Raw genomic sequence first — 15196 nt, forward strand, 5'->3', positions numbered from 1 at the left:
GTCCATTTCACCTAGGTCCAAACAGTTTCACCTAGGTCCAAACTCCATTCTAAGTTTCAGGGTCCCATTCCTTATCAATCACTGCCTTTCACAAGAGAAATTTGAGGCTGAATTCAACTGTCACTGTAATTCAACATCCTATGATTTTGGTTTTCAGGAATATCAGCCCTGTGATTTAAGAGGTTTGTTTTAGGGTTGTCCTACAAGCTCTTTGATTTTCTTTGATTTGAACTGAGAATTAATGGACTTGAGCTTATAGTTTTTTTCTTTGTAAGCACTCAGCCGAACTCAGAAAAATCCACCCAACATCACAGTTTGATGGTCATCATTACTGGTATAATGGTTAGGCACAGCAGCTACTTGATCTTCCAAAGCACTGCTTCAGTTGGCACTTCTTGATGCTTTGTGATTGCCTCACTGTGCCACGGATCACTAGCATCTTTTCTTCTCATTTGCAAGGAGCACTTGCCTCAAGCCCAAGTTCAGTTCAGTTCAGTTCAGTCGCTCAGTCGTGTCCGATTCTTTGCGACCCCATGAATCGCAGCACGCCAGGCCTCCCTGTCCATCATCAACTCCCGGAGTTCACCCAAACTCATGTCCATCGAGTTGGTGATGCCATCCAGCCATCTCATCCTCTGTCGTCCCCTTCTCCTCCTGTCCCCAATCCCTCCAAGCATCAGGGTCTTTTCCAATGAGTCAACTCTTCGCATGAGGTGGCCAAAGTACTGGAGTTTTCAGCTTTAGCATCACTCCTTCCAATGAACACCCAGGACTGATCTCCTTTAGGATGGACTGGTTGGATCTCCTTGCAGTCCAAGGGACTCTCAAGAGTCTTCTCCAACACCACAGTTCAAAAGCATCAATTCTTTGGTGCTCAGCTTTCTTCACAGTCCAACTCTCACATCCCTATGTGACCACTGGAAAAACCATAGCCTTGACTAGACGGACCTTTGTTGGCCAAGTAATGTCTCTGCTTTTCAATATGCTATCTAGGTTGGTCATAACTTTCCTTCCAAGGAGTAAGCGTCTTTTAATTTCATGGCTGCAGTCACCATCTGCAGTGATTTTGGAGCCCCCAAAAATAAAGTCTGACACTGTTTCCACTGTTTCCCCATCTATTTCCCATGAAGTGATGGGAAATAGATGCCATGATCTTCGTTTTCTGAATGTTGAGCTTTAAGCCAACTTTTCCACTCTCCACTTTCACTTTCATCACTTTCTGCCATAAGGATGGTATCATCTGCATATCTGAGGTTATTGATATTTCTCCCAGCAATCTTGATTCCAGCTTGTGCTTCATCCAGCCCAGCATTTCTCATGATGTACTCTGCATATAACTTAAATAAGCACAGTGACAATATACAGCCTTGATGTACTCCTTTTCCTATTTGGAACCAGTCTGTTGCTCCATGTCCAGTTCTAACTGTTGCTTCCTGACCAGCATATAGGTTTCTCAAGAGGCAGGTCAGGTGGTCTGGTATTCCCATCTCTTTCAGAATTTTCCACAGTTTATTGTGATCCACACAGTCAAAGGCTTTGGCATAGTCAGTAAAGCAGAAATAGATGTTTTTCTGGAACTCTCTTGCTTTTTCCATGATCTAGAGGATTTTGGCAATTTGATCTCTGGTTCCTCTGCCTTTTCTAAAACCAGATTGAACATCTGGGAGTTCACAGTTCATGTACTGCTGAAGCCTGGCTTGGAGAATTTTGAGCATTACTTTACTAGTGTGTGAGATGAGTGCAATTGTGCGGTAGTTTGAGCATTCTTTGGCATTGCCTTTCTTTATGTGGGGTCACTCCTCTCCCTCAAGCCCAAAGGCGTGAACAAATCAATCTCCAAATCCTGTTTTTGTGGGTCTGGAGTTGTCAATTTTCAGGGTCTATCTCCAGGCCATTTCAGTATTTATTTGGAGAGGGAAACTACACAGCACTTTGATCAGGGAAGGTTTGACATGAAGAATTATTTAACATGGGTAGAATAATGAGGGATTACTTAGAAGTAAAGAGAAATCTTAAGAGCATATGTAGTAACCACTATTCCTATGGCCAAGATGGAGTACTCAAGGAAGAGCCCCACTCCCACCCCAGGGGTGAAATCTAGACCTTGTTGGGGAGGCATGCCTTTACTTGTTGAATGGTAGAGAAGTCACTGTGGTGCCACACCCACAGAACTTGCTAGAACTCTACCCTTTAGGGTACTGAAAGTGAAAGTGTCACTTGCTCAGTCGTGTCCAACTCTTTGAGGCCCCGTGGACTGTAGCCCACGAGGGACCTCTGTCTGGGATTTTCCAGGCAAGAATACTGGAGTGGATTGCCGTTTCCTTCTCCGGGGGATCTTCCCTACCCAGGGATCAAACTCAAGTCCCCTTCGTCCCCTGCATTGGCAGGCGATTTCTTTACCACTAGCGCCACCTGGGAAGCCTTTAGGGTACTGAAGGAGGCTTTTGGTTGCTGCTGCTACTGCTACTGCTGCTGCTAAGTCGCTTCAGTCGTGTCTGACTCTGTGCGACCCCATAGATGGCAGCCCGCCAGGCTCCCCCGTCCCTGGGATTCTCCAAGCAAGAATACTGGAGTGGGTTGCCATTTCCTTCTCCAATGCATGAAAGTGAAAAGTGAAAGTGAAGTCTCTCAGTCGTGTCTGACTCTTAGCAACCCCATGGACTGCAGCCTACCAGGCTCCTCCGTCCCTGGGATTTTCCAGGCAAGAGTACAGGAGTAGGGTACCGTTGCCTTCTCTGAGCTGTAAAACTTGAGCAGGGAGGGGAGTTTCTGGGGCAACTGCTGCCCATAGTACACTGCAGGAGCTGTGAGCACAGTAGGGCCTGAGGCTGGAGACACCCACCTCCACCAGAAGAAGCTGCCCTGGCTGGAGAAACACATGCTGCAGGAGCCTGCCAGGCAAGCCTATGTCACCCCAAAAGCAAAAGTCCTTTTTTCTTCTTATAATCTCTCTACAGTGTCCTTTACTGACAAAACGTAATATGATGTTGTGATGGGATAAGAAGTAAGTAGTTGGATCTTCATCCCCAGCTTCTTCTGAAACAGCTCCAGAATGATAGACATGAAAAGAGCATCTTTTGCTGTAATACTTAGTTTTTGTCCTCAGTTCCTCAAATAGTTCCAGAGTGGTAAATGTGTGATGATTGTCTTTTGTTGCAGGCCTGTTTTCACCACACCCGGGTTTGTGCTAATAGAATGACTTTTGGAAAGTCCCTAAGGGTGTGGGGCTAGTTGCCAGGAAACCAACACTGTGATTAGAGGACTGGAACTTTCAGACCCACCTCCTGACCTCAGGGAGTGGAGAGGAGTGGTCAGTGATGTAATCATGCCTATATAATGATACCTTCATAAAAACCCTAACCAAAGAGTTAACAGGCTTCCCCCATTGGCTCAGCGGTATAGAATCTGCTTTCAACACAGGAGGCTAGGGTTTGATCCCTGGGTCAGGAAGATCCCCTGGAGAAGGAAATGACTACCCACTCCAGTATTCTTGCCTGGAGAATCCCACAGACAGAGGAGCCGGGCGGGATACAGTCCATGGGGTCGTGAAAGAGTTGGACACGACTGAGCAACTAAACAGCAACAGCGTGAAGGTAAATTAGTCTTATAAAATGAATTGGGAAGTGTTTGCTCCTCTTTTTTTTAGCCATGCTGCGAAGTTTGTTTAATCCTAGTTCCCCGACTAGAGGATTGAACCCAGGTCCCTGGCAGTGAAAGCACAGAGTCCTAACCACTGGGCAACCAGGGAACTCCCCTTCCTCCTCTCTTTTCTGAGAGTGTGTTCAGGGTTGGTACTACTGTCTTTTCTTTAATGATGATAGAATTCATTAATGAAATCCTCTGAACCTGGAATTTTCTTTGTGGAAAGATTTTTCTTTTTTAATTGCAAATTTAATTTATTAAGTAGATATAGGTCTATCCAGGTTTTCTATTTCTTTTTGTATCTGTGGTAGGCAGGATTCCAAAATGGCCCCCCAGATTTCCCTGCCTAGTCCCTGGGACATGATATGTCATAGTCACAATTATGTTCCTTGATAAAAGGGATTTTGCAGATATAATTAAGGTTATTAATCACTTGACTTTTACAAAAGAGAGATCACCTGAGTAGGCCCAATATAATCTCATGAACTCTTTAAAAGCAGAGGGTTTTTTTCTCTAGCTGTTAGCACAGAGGCAGTCAGAGAGATTCAAATATGAGAAGGATTTCATATGCCATGACTTGCTTGAAGATGGAGGGGGATCATGTCAAGGAATAAGGCTAGCCTCTGCTGCTGCTGCTGCTGCTGCTAAGTCACTTCAGTCGTGTCCGACTCTGTGCGACCCCATAGACGGCAGCCCACCAGGCTCCCCCGTCCCTGGGATTCTCCAGGCAAGAACACTGGAGTGGGTTGCCATTTCCTTCTCCAATGCATGAAAGTGAAAAGTGAAAGTGAATCGCTCAGTCGTGTCTGACTCTTAGCGACCCCATGGACTGCAGCCCACCAGGCTCCTCTGTCTGTGGAATTCTCCAGGCAAGAGTACTGGAGTGGGGTGCCACTGCCTTCTCCGAAGGGTAGCCTCTAGAAGTTGAGAAAGGCCAGCAAGGAAAAGGAACTAAATAATACCATCAACCCAAATTAGCTTGGAAGCTGATTCTTCCCCGGAACCTCAAGAGAATAGCCTGGCCCAGGCAGTGCCTTAATATTAGCCTTAGATGACCCTGCTGCTGCTGCTGCTAAGTCGCGTCAGTCGTGTCCGACTCTGTGCGACCCCAGAGACAGCAGCCCACCAGGCTCCCCCATCCCTGGGATTTTCCAGGCAAGAACACTGGAGTAGGTTGCCATTTCCTTCTCCAATGCATGAAAGTGAAAAGTCAAAGTGCAGTCACTCAGTCGTGTCTGACTCCCAGCGACCCCATGGACTGCAGCACACCAGGCTCCCCTGTCCATGGGATTTTCCAGCCAAGAGTACTGGAGTGGAGTGCCATTGCCTTCTCCTAGCAGTAGCAGTAGATGACCCTAAGCAGAAAACCTAACTGGGTTGAAAACATCCATTTGATTAACTCTCTCATCTTCCTCAAGTCTTTGCTCATCTCATCCCCTCAATGAGGCCTACTCTGACTCTCCTATTTAATGCTGCAGTCTGCCCATCCCAGGCTTCCAGGGTGGCTCAGTGGTAAAGAATCCACCTGTCAATGCAGGAGACACAAGAGACATGGGTTCGATCCCTGGGTTGGGAAGATCCCATGGAGAAGGAAATGGCAACCCACTTCAGTATTCTTGCCTGCAAAATCCCATGGACAGAGGAGCCTGCTAGGCTACAGTCCTGCTGCTGCTGCTGCTGCTAAGTCGCTTCAGTCATGTCCGACTCTGTGTGACCCCATAGGCGGCAGCCCGCCAGGCTCAGCCATCCCTGGGATTCTCCAGGCAAGAACACTGGAGTGGGTTGCCATTTCCTTCTCCAATGCATGAAAGTGAAAGGTGAAAGTGAAGTCGCTCAGTCGTGTCTGACTCTTAGCAACCCCATGGACTTCAGCCTACCAGGCTCCTCCGTCCATGGGATTTTCCAAGCAAGAGTACTGGAGTGGGGTGCCATTGCCTTCTCCGAGGCTACAGTCCACGGGGTTGCAAAGAGTCAGACATGACTGAGCACACATGCAAAGCATCCCATCTCTCCCCGTGCCCAGCAGGCCTGAACTCCATTACCCTGCTCTAGTTTTCCCCCATAATTTTATTACTTTCTTACCTACTATTATAACCATTATTTATTTTCTGTCCTTCCTTGTTAGAATATAACCTCTGAGAGATTAGGAAACTACCTGTTTGTTTATTGATGTGTCTTAAAAGCCTGGCAGAGTAAAAGTTCAACAAATATGTTGAATGGTTGAATACCCTTTTCTCCCCTTACTCTTCCCAAAATGTCTCTGCCTAACACACTTTGACTATTTTGCATATACCCCAAATATACTGCTCCATTTTGTTGTTCAGTCACTCAGGCATGTCCGACTCTCTGTGACTGGACTGTAGCCCACCAGGCCTCTCTGTCCATGGGATTTCCCAAGCAAGAATATTGGAGGGGGTTGCCCTTTCCTTCTCTAGGGGATCTTCCCTACTCAGGGATCGAACTTGCATCTCCTGCATTGGCAGGTGGATTCTTTACCACTGAGCCACCAGGGAAGTACCATACTGCTCCACGGCCAACCCCAAAGAAAGATAACCCAAATTTTGTGAATAATTGCATTCAACTCCAAATGCAGAATTTCTTGGATCTTACCTCTATATTCTCCTAGATATGGACTAAAAATGCTAAATTTCTCCCCTAACATTCTATTGGGAGGAAACAAGAGTATGATACAACAAGGGACAAAATTCAAGTGGAATCTATAGCCCTTGCTTAGGTGACTAGTCACAAGGCCATAACTGGTATTTATAAGATTCTCCCTAAAAGATCCATTTATTATACCCTTTTACTTCAGTTAATGGTATTTTACTTGGTGATATAACCTAAACCTTCATTCCTGAGGAGTCCAACTATCTGTGTGTTATAGTAATCTTCTTTAGCTTTTAAAAAACATTTTAAAAAATATTGAAGTGCGACACGGAAAAGTCAAGAAAGCGACTTCCACCTTTGACCACGATGGAGTAACTGGTACTGAACCCACTTTCCCACCATAAGCAACAGTAAAACTGGATAAAATATGAGACAACTTTTTCAGGCATTGCTTAGTAAGTATTACAGGAATACAATCCCGAGAAAAGAGAAACACATGAGGGGAGCCGCATATTCACTCCAGTTCTCTGGCCTGGGACACTTTCCAGACTGTAACACAGGGAGGTAGAGTCCAAGTCTCATCAAGTTAAAGTCAGGGTGTTAGGACAGTTGCACTCCTCTCAGTAGGCTCAAGAAGATCCATTCTCTTGCTCAGTTGCCTTGTTGGTAGATTCCATTTCCTTGTGGTTGCAGAACTGTGGTCCGTGTTTACTTGCAGGTTGTAAACTGAAGGATATTCCCAGCTTCTGTGTTCTCAGTAGCTTCAGTCATGTCTGACTCTTTGAGACCTAATGGACTGTAGCCCATCAGGGTCCTCTGTCCATGGGATTCTCCAGCAAGAATACTGGAGCAGGTCACCATTCCTCCAAGGGATCTCCCTGACCTAGGGACTGAGCCTGGTTCTCCTGCGTCTCCTGCATTGGCAGGTGGATTCTTTACTGCTGAGCCATCAGGGAAGCCCTCCCAGCTTATAGAGGCTACCAGATTCCTTCGATTGTATCCCCCTTCCTCCAACATCAGAGACAGCAATGGCAGGTGAAGTCCTTGTTATGTTACATCTCTCTGACCTCTTTGGCCTCTTTCTTCCACTTTTTACAATTCTTGTGATTAGATTGGGCCCACACGGATAATCCAGAATAATTTCCCTACTTTATGTAAACTGATCAGTAACTTTAATTCTATCTACATCTTTAACTCCTTTTCTCCATGTAATATAACATATTTATAGGTTCTGGGGATCAAATGTAGACATCTTTGGGGGAACCATTATTCTGCCTATCATATAGGATATGTTCTCTAACTATAATAGAACCATGCTAGAAATCAATATCAGAAATGCAATAGGAAAATCTATGAGCACTTAGAAATAAATCTTTAGCACTGCTAAATAACCCATGGATCAAAGAGAAACTCTCAAAGGAAATTAAAAAAGACACAGAATTGAATAAAACAGATCAAACTATGTGGGACTGAGCTAAAGCAGTGCTGAAAGGGAAATTTTTTTTTATATAGCAGCTTGAGATAGACTTACCCTCTTAAAGTGTGCAATTCAGTGGTTTTTAGTGTATTCACAGAGCTGTACAACATTACCACTATCTAATTTAAGAATACTTTCATTGCCCCCCAAAGAAATCCCGTACCTATTGCAGTTTCCCATTCCTCCTTGCTCCCAGGCCTTAGAAATAACTAATCTACTCTCTGTTTCTATGGATCTGCCTGCTTTTTACTTGCATGTGAATGAAATCATACAATATATATGATTGGCTTGTTTTAGATAACACAGTATTTTCAAGGTTCATCTATGTTGTAGCCTGTATCAGAACTTACTTTTTTGCCAAGTAATATTCCATTGTATGGATATAAGACATTTTGTTTACCCATTCCACAACTGATGGGCATTTGAGTGGTTTATTCCTTTTGGCTGTCATAAGTAATACTGTGTGGGTTTTGGTGTGTGTGAACATGTTTTCAGTTCTCCTGGGAAGATACCTCAGAGTCAAACTGCTGGGTCATAACTGCTGGGTCATATGGTAACACATTGCTTACCATTTTGAGTAAAAAAGAAAACAAGACACATTGTTTTCCAAAGTGGCTACACCATTTTACAATTCCACAAAAGAGAAATTTATAACACTAAATGCTGTTTACATTAGAAAAGAGGAGAGGGTCTCAATTCAATAATCTAAGTTCCCTTTTCAATCAACTAGAAAACAAAAAGCAAAATGAAACCAAAGGAAACAGAAGGAAGGAAAGAATAAGAACAGAAATCACTGAAATTAAAAACAGGAAACAGTAGAGAAATCAATGAAGCAAAAGGTGATTCTCTTAAAAAATCAATAAAATTGATAAACCTCTAGCAAGACTGACAAAGATTTTTTTAAAATTATAAATACCAATATTGGGAATCAAACAAAGGATAGAACTAAGATCCTACACACACTGAAAAGATGTGAAAGGAATGTTAGGAACAATTTGACACTCACATATTTGAAAAACAGAAGAAATGTACCAACTCCTCCAAACCCACGAGGTACCTGTGATGTTTATGTGTCAACTTGACTGGTCTAGGCGAGCCCAGATTACTGGTAAAATATTATTTCTGGGTGTCTGTGAAGGTGTTTCTGGAATAGATTAGCATTTGAGTTGGTAGACTAAATAAGACTGCCCTCATCCGTGTGGATGGGCATCATAGATTCAGCGGCCTTAAAAGAACAAAACAGGCAGAGGAAGGATGAATTTTTGCTCTCTGCTTGAGCTGAGAAATCCATCTTCTCCTGCCCTTAGACATCTATGCTCTGGTCCTCAGGCCTTTGGACTTGAACCAACTTATACCATTCAGTTCAGTTCAGTTCAGTCGGCTCAGTCGTGTCTGACTCTGCGACCCCATGAATCGCAGCACGCCAGGCCTTCCTGTCCATCACCAACTCCGGAGTTCACTCAAACTCATGTCCATCGAGTCAGTGATGCTATCTAGCCATCTTATCCTCTGTCATCCCCTTCTCTCCTGCCCCCAATCCCTCCCAGCATCAGGGTCTTTTCCAGTGAGTCAACTCTTCGCATGAGGTGGCCAAAGTACTGGAGTTTCAGCTTCAGCATCAGTCCTTCCAAAGAACACCCAGGACTGATCTCCTTTAGGATGGACTGGTTGGATCTCCTTGCAGTCCAAGGGACTCTCAAGAATCTTCTCCAACACCACAGTTCAAAAGCATCAATTCTTCGGTGCTCAGCTTTCTTCACAGTCCAACTCTCACATCCATACATGACCACTGGAAAAACCATAGCCTTGACTAGACGGACCTTTGTTGGCAAGGTAATATCTCTGCTTTTCAATTATGCTATCTAGGTTGGTCATAACTTTCCTTCCAAGGAGTAAGCGTCTTTTAATTTCATGGCTGCAGTCACCATCTGCAGTGATTTTGGAGCCCCCCAAAATAAAGTCTGACACTGTTTCCACTGTTTCCCCATCTCTTTCCCATGAAGTGATGGGACCAGATGCCATGATCTTCGTTTTCTGAATATTGAGCTTTAAGCCAACTTTTTCACTCTCCTCTTTCACTTTCATCTTATACCATTGCCCCCCCACCCCTGCCTAATTCTTGGGCCTTCAGGTTTGGACTGGAACTATACCACCAGGTTTCCTGGGCTTACAGATGGAGATGGGACTTCTCAGCCTCCATAATTATGAGACACTTCCTCATAACAAATCTCTTTCTGTATATCTATTTATATCCTGTTGGTTCCGTTTCTCTGGAGAACACTAATACAGTACAGGCTTACCTCAGGGATATTGCAGGTTAGGTTCCAAACCACCACAATAAAACAAATATCATAATAAAGAGAGTCACACCAGTTTTTTTATTTCCCAGTGCATATAAAAGTTATGTTTACACTATACTGTAGTTAATTAAATGGGTGTTAGACTGCCCCTTGCAGGCTTACAAGTCCTGTGCTTCCCCAGCTTCAAGACCAAAGAAAGAGCCCTTAGTCAGTGACAGAGACATCACTGGTTTGATGGATGGGAGGAGCTTACATGACAGAAGCAAGGTCCTGCAGAGATACCCCACCCACTGTGTGTGGTGGATGGAGGGGAGATCTCCAGTTATAGGGGAATTGACATCAGGTGGGCTCATTAGTTACCAGGGCAACTAGCAGAGGGGCAAGCCCCTCACCACAACTTTGACAAGAACAATAACTAGCTGGGGCCTGAGGCAAGTACATAGGAAGGTCAGTCATGTGAGTAGAGTGTAGGTGAAGCACGCATTGGTTGGGCAGGGGATATACAGAGAGCAAGAGAACAACCATCTTGAGTGGCCTAACCACACAATGTGCAATAGCATTATGTCTAAAATAACAATGTACATACCTTAATTTAAAAATACTTTATTGCTAAAAGCTAACCATTATCTGAGCCTTCAGTGAGTTGTAAGCTTTTTGTAATGGTGACATAAAGTATCACTGATCACAGATGACTGTAACAAATATAATAATGAAAAAATTGGAACTATTGTGAAAATTAACAAAATGTGACACAGAGTCACGAAACGAGAAAAGGCTGCTGGAAAAATGGTGCCAATAGACTTGTCTGATGCTCATAAACCTTCCATTTGTGAAAAACACAGTATCTGCGAAGTGAAATAAAGTGCAGAACAATGAAATGAGGTGGGCCTGTACTAAAACTCAACCAAGATAAAATAGATCATCTGAATAGCCCTTTTACCACGAAAGATGTTTGAATTCACAAAGTAAAAAAGCTCCTTAAAAAGAAATCTTGGGAACTTCTCTGGTGATCCAGTGGCTAAACCTCCAAGCTCTCAATGCAGGGGTCCGGGGTTCAATCCTTGGTCAGGGAACTAGATCCCACATGGCACAGAGAGTTTGCATACCACAACTAATGATCCTGCAGGCCGCAATGAAGATCAAATATCCTGCAACTAAGACCTGGCACAGCCAAAAACAAAAAAGTGCTACCTCCATAGCATGGAGTAATGTGCAGCAATAAAGAAGAATGAACTTGATTCATGCCACAAACTAGGTAAATCTCCAGAGCATTGTACTAAGTAAAGTTAATCCCAAATGTTACATAATATATAGTTTAATTTATATGACATTCTTAAAATCACAAGTTTATAGAGATGAGAAGCAGATTAGTAGTTGCCAAGGACTGGGCACTGGGGCATGGAAGGTTTTGAGGTTGGTGTAAGAGATTGCATGAAGGAATCTTGCGATGATGGTGTTGCAGAAACTAGTACTCGAGAAACCAAGCACCACACTTGGAGAGTTGGAGAACTCACATTTATTATGCCAGCAGGCCCAGAGGGGTTAACACTCTAAGCTCTGAGCCCTGAACAAAGGGCTTACAGAGTTTTTATACACAGACAGGTATGATTAAGCGGGTTTGTGGGTTTGTGGGTTTGCAGGGGCTGGGAGATTGCAAACAGCAGGACAAGGGTGAGTGAGATAAGCTCCAGTTCCTAGTATTGTGAGTCCCCACTTTCTGAGACCTATGTGATCCAAACTTTGCAAGGAGCAGGAGGTTATGTAAAATTTTAACTTTGCCTCTTCAATGGAACAGTTAGTTCTACACTTCCACTTTCAAAGTATTGAAAGAAAAATCTGTCAAACCAAAGTGCTATATCCAGAAAATGAATATGAGAGTCACTCAGTCGTGTCTGACTCTTTGCAACTTATACAGTTCATGGAATTCTCCAGGCCAGAATACTGGAGTGGGCAGCCTTTTCCTTCTCCAGGGGATCTTCCCAACCCACGGATCGAACCCAGGTCTCCCACATTGCTGGCAGATTCTTTACCAGCTGAGCCACCAGGGAAGCCAATATCCAGAAAACTATTCTTCAAAACTGAAGACAGTTGCTAACAGAGTAGATCTTAGGAAAAAATGATCACATCACAAGGAAAAAAATTATTATGTGTGCTTATGGATGTTAACTAGATTTATTGTGTTTATTGTGGTGATCATTTTGCAATTAAACAAATAAAAAACTGAAGGCAACACAAATTCCCATATAAACAACCTGTGAGAGAATGTATTGCTAGCATAATTACTTCACAAGAAATAGCAAAAAATAAGTAAATTAAATTAAATGGGAAAAATATCAAAAGAAGTTTTTTTTTAGGGTGAAAAGATTTTATACCAGAGAGTAAATCAAATCTGTACAAAGAAGCAAAGAGCATACTAAAGATAATTATGTAGGCAGTTATACAAAGACAGAAATTATATATCTGTAGTACGTCTCTTTTCTCATCTGAATAGATTTTTTAAACAACTCCATAAAATAATAATTATAAAATTGTATTATTGGGCTTTTAACATAAAAAGATGTGATCTATATGACAATAATATCAAGCAGAGGAGAGAAGGAATGAAACTATATTAGAACAAATAAATGACATAAAACAGTAAGTTGAAACCACAGGAAAAAAAAAAGAATGCCACAAGCGGTAATATCTATGTTATGACAAAAAATTTGAGCAACCACTAAGAAAAATAACTCAAAAAATAGAGAAATTATTCAACAAAGGAATGAAGAAGATACAGTAGAAATGTGTTTAATAAAAAATAAGGCAATAATTAAAAGAGGGACAGAATATTCCTCAGATGACATATACATAAAAAATTAGCAAAATGGCCAACATAAATCCAACCATGCCAATAATAACATTAACTGTGAATGGCTTAAGTGACTTAATCAAAGGTAGTATTATCAGAGTGGATTAAAAACCCAAAATGAAACTATGTATTATCTATGAGAGATGTACTTTAATTTCAAAGACACAAATATGTTGCAAGTGAGAAGATAAAAGAAGATGTGTTCATACAATGTGATAAAAATGTTACTAGAGACAAATGATATTTTATAATGATTACTTGCATGGGTGCTAGGTAGTTTCAGTCAGGTCTGACTCTTTGCAACCCTATGGACCGTAGTGGGCCAGACTTCTCTGTCCATTGGATTCTCCAGGCAAGAATACTGGAGTGGGTTGCCATGGCCTCCTCCAGGGGATCTTCCCAACCCAGGGATTGAACCTGCATCTCTTATGTTTCCTGCATTGGCAGGTGGGTTCTTTTCCACTAGTGTTACCTGGGAAGCTCATAATGATAAATGTTAGCAAAAAATGTAGAGAAATTTGAACCCTTGTGTATTGATGTTGGAAATATAAAATGTTTCAGCCACTTTGCAAAGCAGTTTGACAGTTCCTCAAAAACTTAAACACACAGTTACCATGTGACCCAACAATTCTACTCCTAGGTATGTATCCAAGAGAAATGAAAACGTGTTCACAGAAAGACTTATGCATGGATGTTTGTAGCAGCTTAATTCATAATAGCCAATGGTTAGAAACAATCCAAAATCTCCATCAACTGGAGAACAATAAAATGAAATATATTCATTCAGTGGAATACTATTTAGAGATTAAAAACAACCAGACTACTGTTTCCTGCTAAATATGTGAAAGTTGCTCAGTCGTGTCCGACCCTTTGTGACTGTACAGTTCACAATGGAATTCTCCAGGCCAGCATACTGGAGTGAATAGCCTTTCCTTTCTCCAGGGGATCTTCTCAACCCAGGGATCGAACCTAGGTCTCCCACATTGTGGGCAGATTCTTTACCAGCTGAGCCACACGGGAAGCCCAAGTACTGGAGTGGGTAGCCTATCCCTTCTCCAGAGGATCTTCCTGACCCAGGAATTGAACCAGGATCTCCTGCCTTGTAGGTGGGTTCTTTACCAACTGAGCTATGAGGGAAGCCCTGCTATAACATGGATGAACTTCAAAAACATTCAGAAACTAGGTGCAAAAACTACCTATTCTATGATTGCATTTATATTAAATGTCCAGAAAAGACGTATCTATATAGACAGAAACTAGGTTAGCTGTTACCTAGGTTTGGGAGTGAAGATTAACTGCAAATGAACATGAAGGTGATGATTGCACAATTCTGTAGATCTACTAAAAATTGGTGAACTCTTACAGAGGTGAATTTTATGGTATGCAAACTATACCTTAATAAATTTGAAAATATGATCAATATCATTAATTACTATGAAAAGGCAAATTAAAACCCAAATGCGATAACATCACATACCCACTAGAATGGCTAAAATAAAAAAAGTAGACAATAACAATTATTGTTATTGTAAAGATACAGAGAAATGGGAAACCTCACAGATGGCTGATGGGAATGTACATGGTGCAGAATATTTATGGGAATGTGCATTGGAAAACAGTTTGGCAGTTTCTTAAAATGTTTAGTTATAAGTTTACCATATGACCCAGCAGTTATTTTCTAGGGTGAATGAGTACCCAAGAAAAGACTAGTACAAGAATGTTTCAAGGAGGGGCTACATTATAGCCAAAAAGAAGCAGCAAACCAAATGTCAACTAACTGATGAATTGATAAACAAACTGTAATACAACAGAGTGTCATTCAGCCACAAAAATGTATGAAGTACTGATACATGCCACTATGCCACTGAACCTCTAAAATGTGATGGTAAGTGAAATAAACCAGATAAGAAAGTTTGCAGATTGTATCTACATGTATTGATACACATACTGTATCACATGTATTATATGATACCATTTATATGAAATGTCCAGAACAAGCAAATCCATAGAGACAGAAAGTGGTTGCATGGGCCTCATGATGAGAACAAGCATTAACAGTAAATAGGATTTTACTGGGATGATGAAAATGTCCTAAAATGGATTTATGGTGACAATCATACAGTTTGGTAAATTTACCAAAAATCATGGAATTGTACACTTGACATGGGTAAATTATATGATATGTAAATTTGCATCAGTAAAGAAATAAATACATTTTTTGGCTCTGCCACTTGGCTTATGAGATCTTAGTTCCTGACCAGAGTTTGAACAAACAGGAAGAGCATGAAGTTCTAACCACTGGCCCACCATGGAATTCCCAAT

Source organism: Bos taurus, unplaced genomic scaffold (assembly GCF_002263795.3).
Source record: "Bos taurus isolate L1 Dominette 01449 registration number 42190680 breed Hereford unplaced genomic scaffold, ARS-UCD2.0 Super-Scaffold_1723_ScbfJmS_2085, whole genome shotgun sequence".
Lineage (NCBI taxonomy): Eukaryota > Metazoa > Chordata > Mammalia > Artiodactyla > Bovidae > Bos > Bos taurus.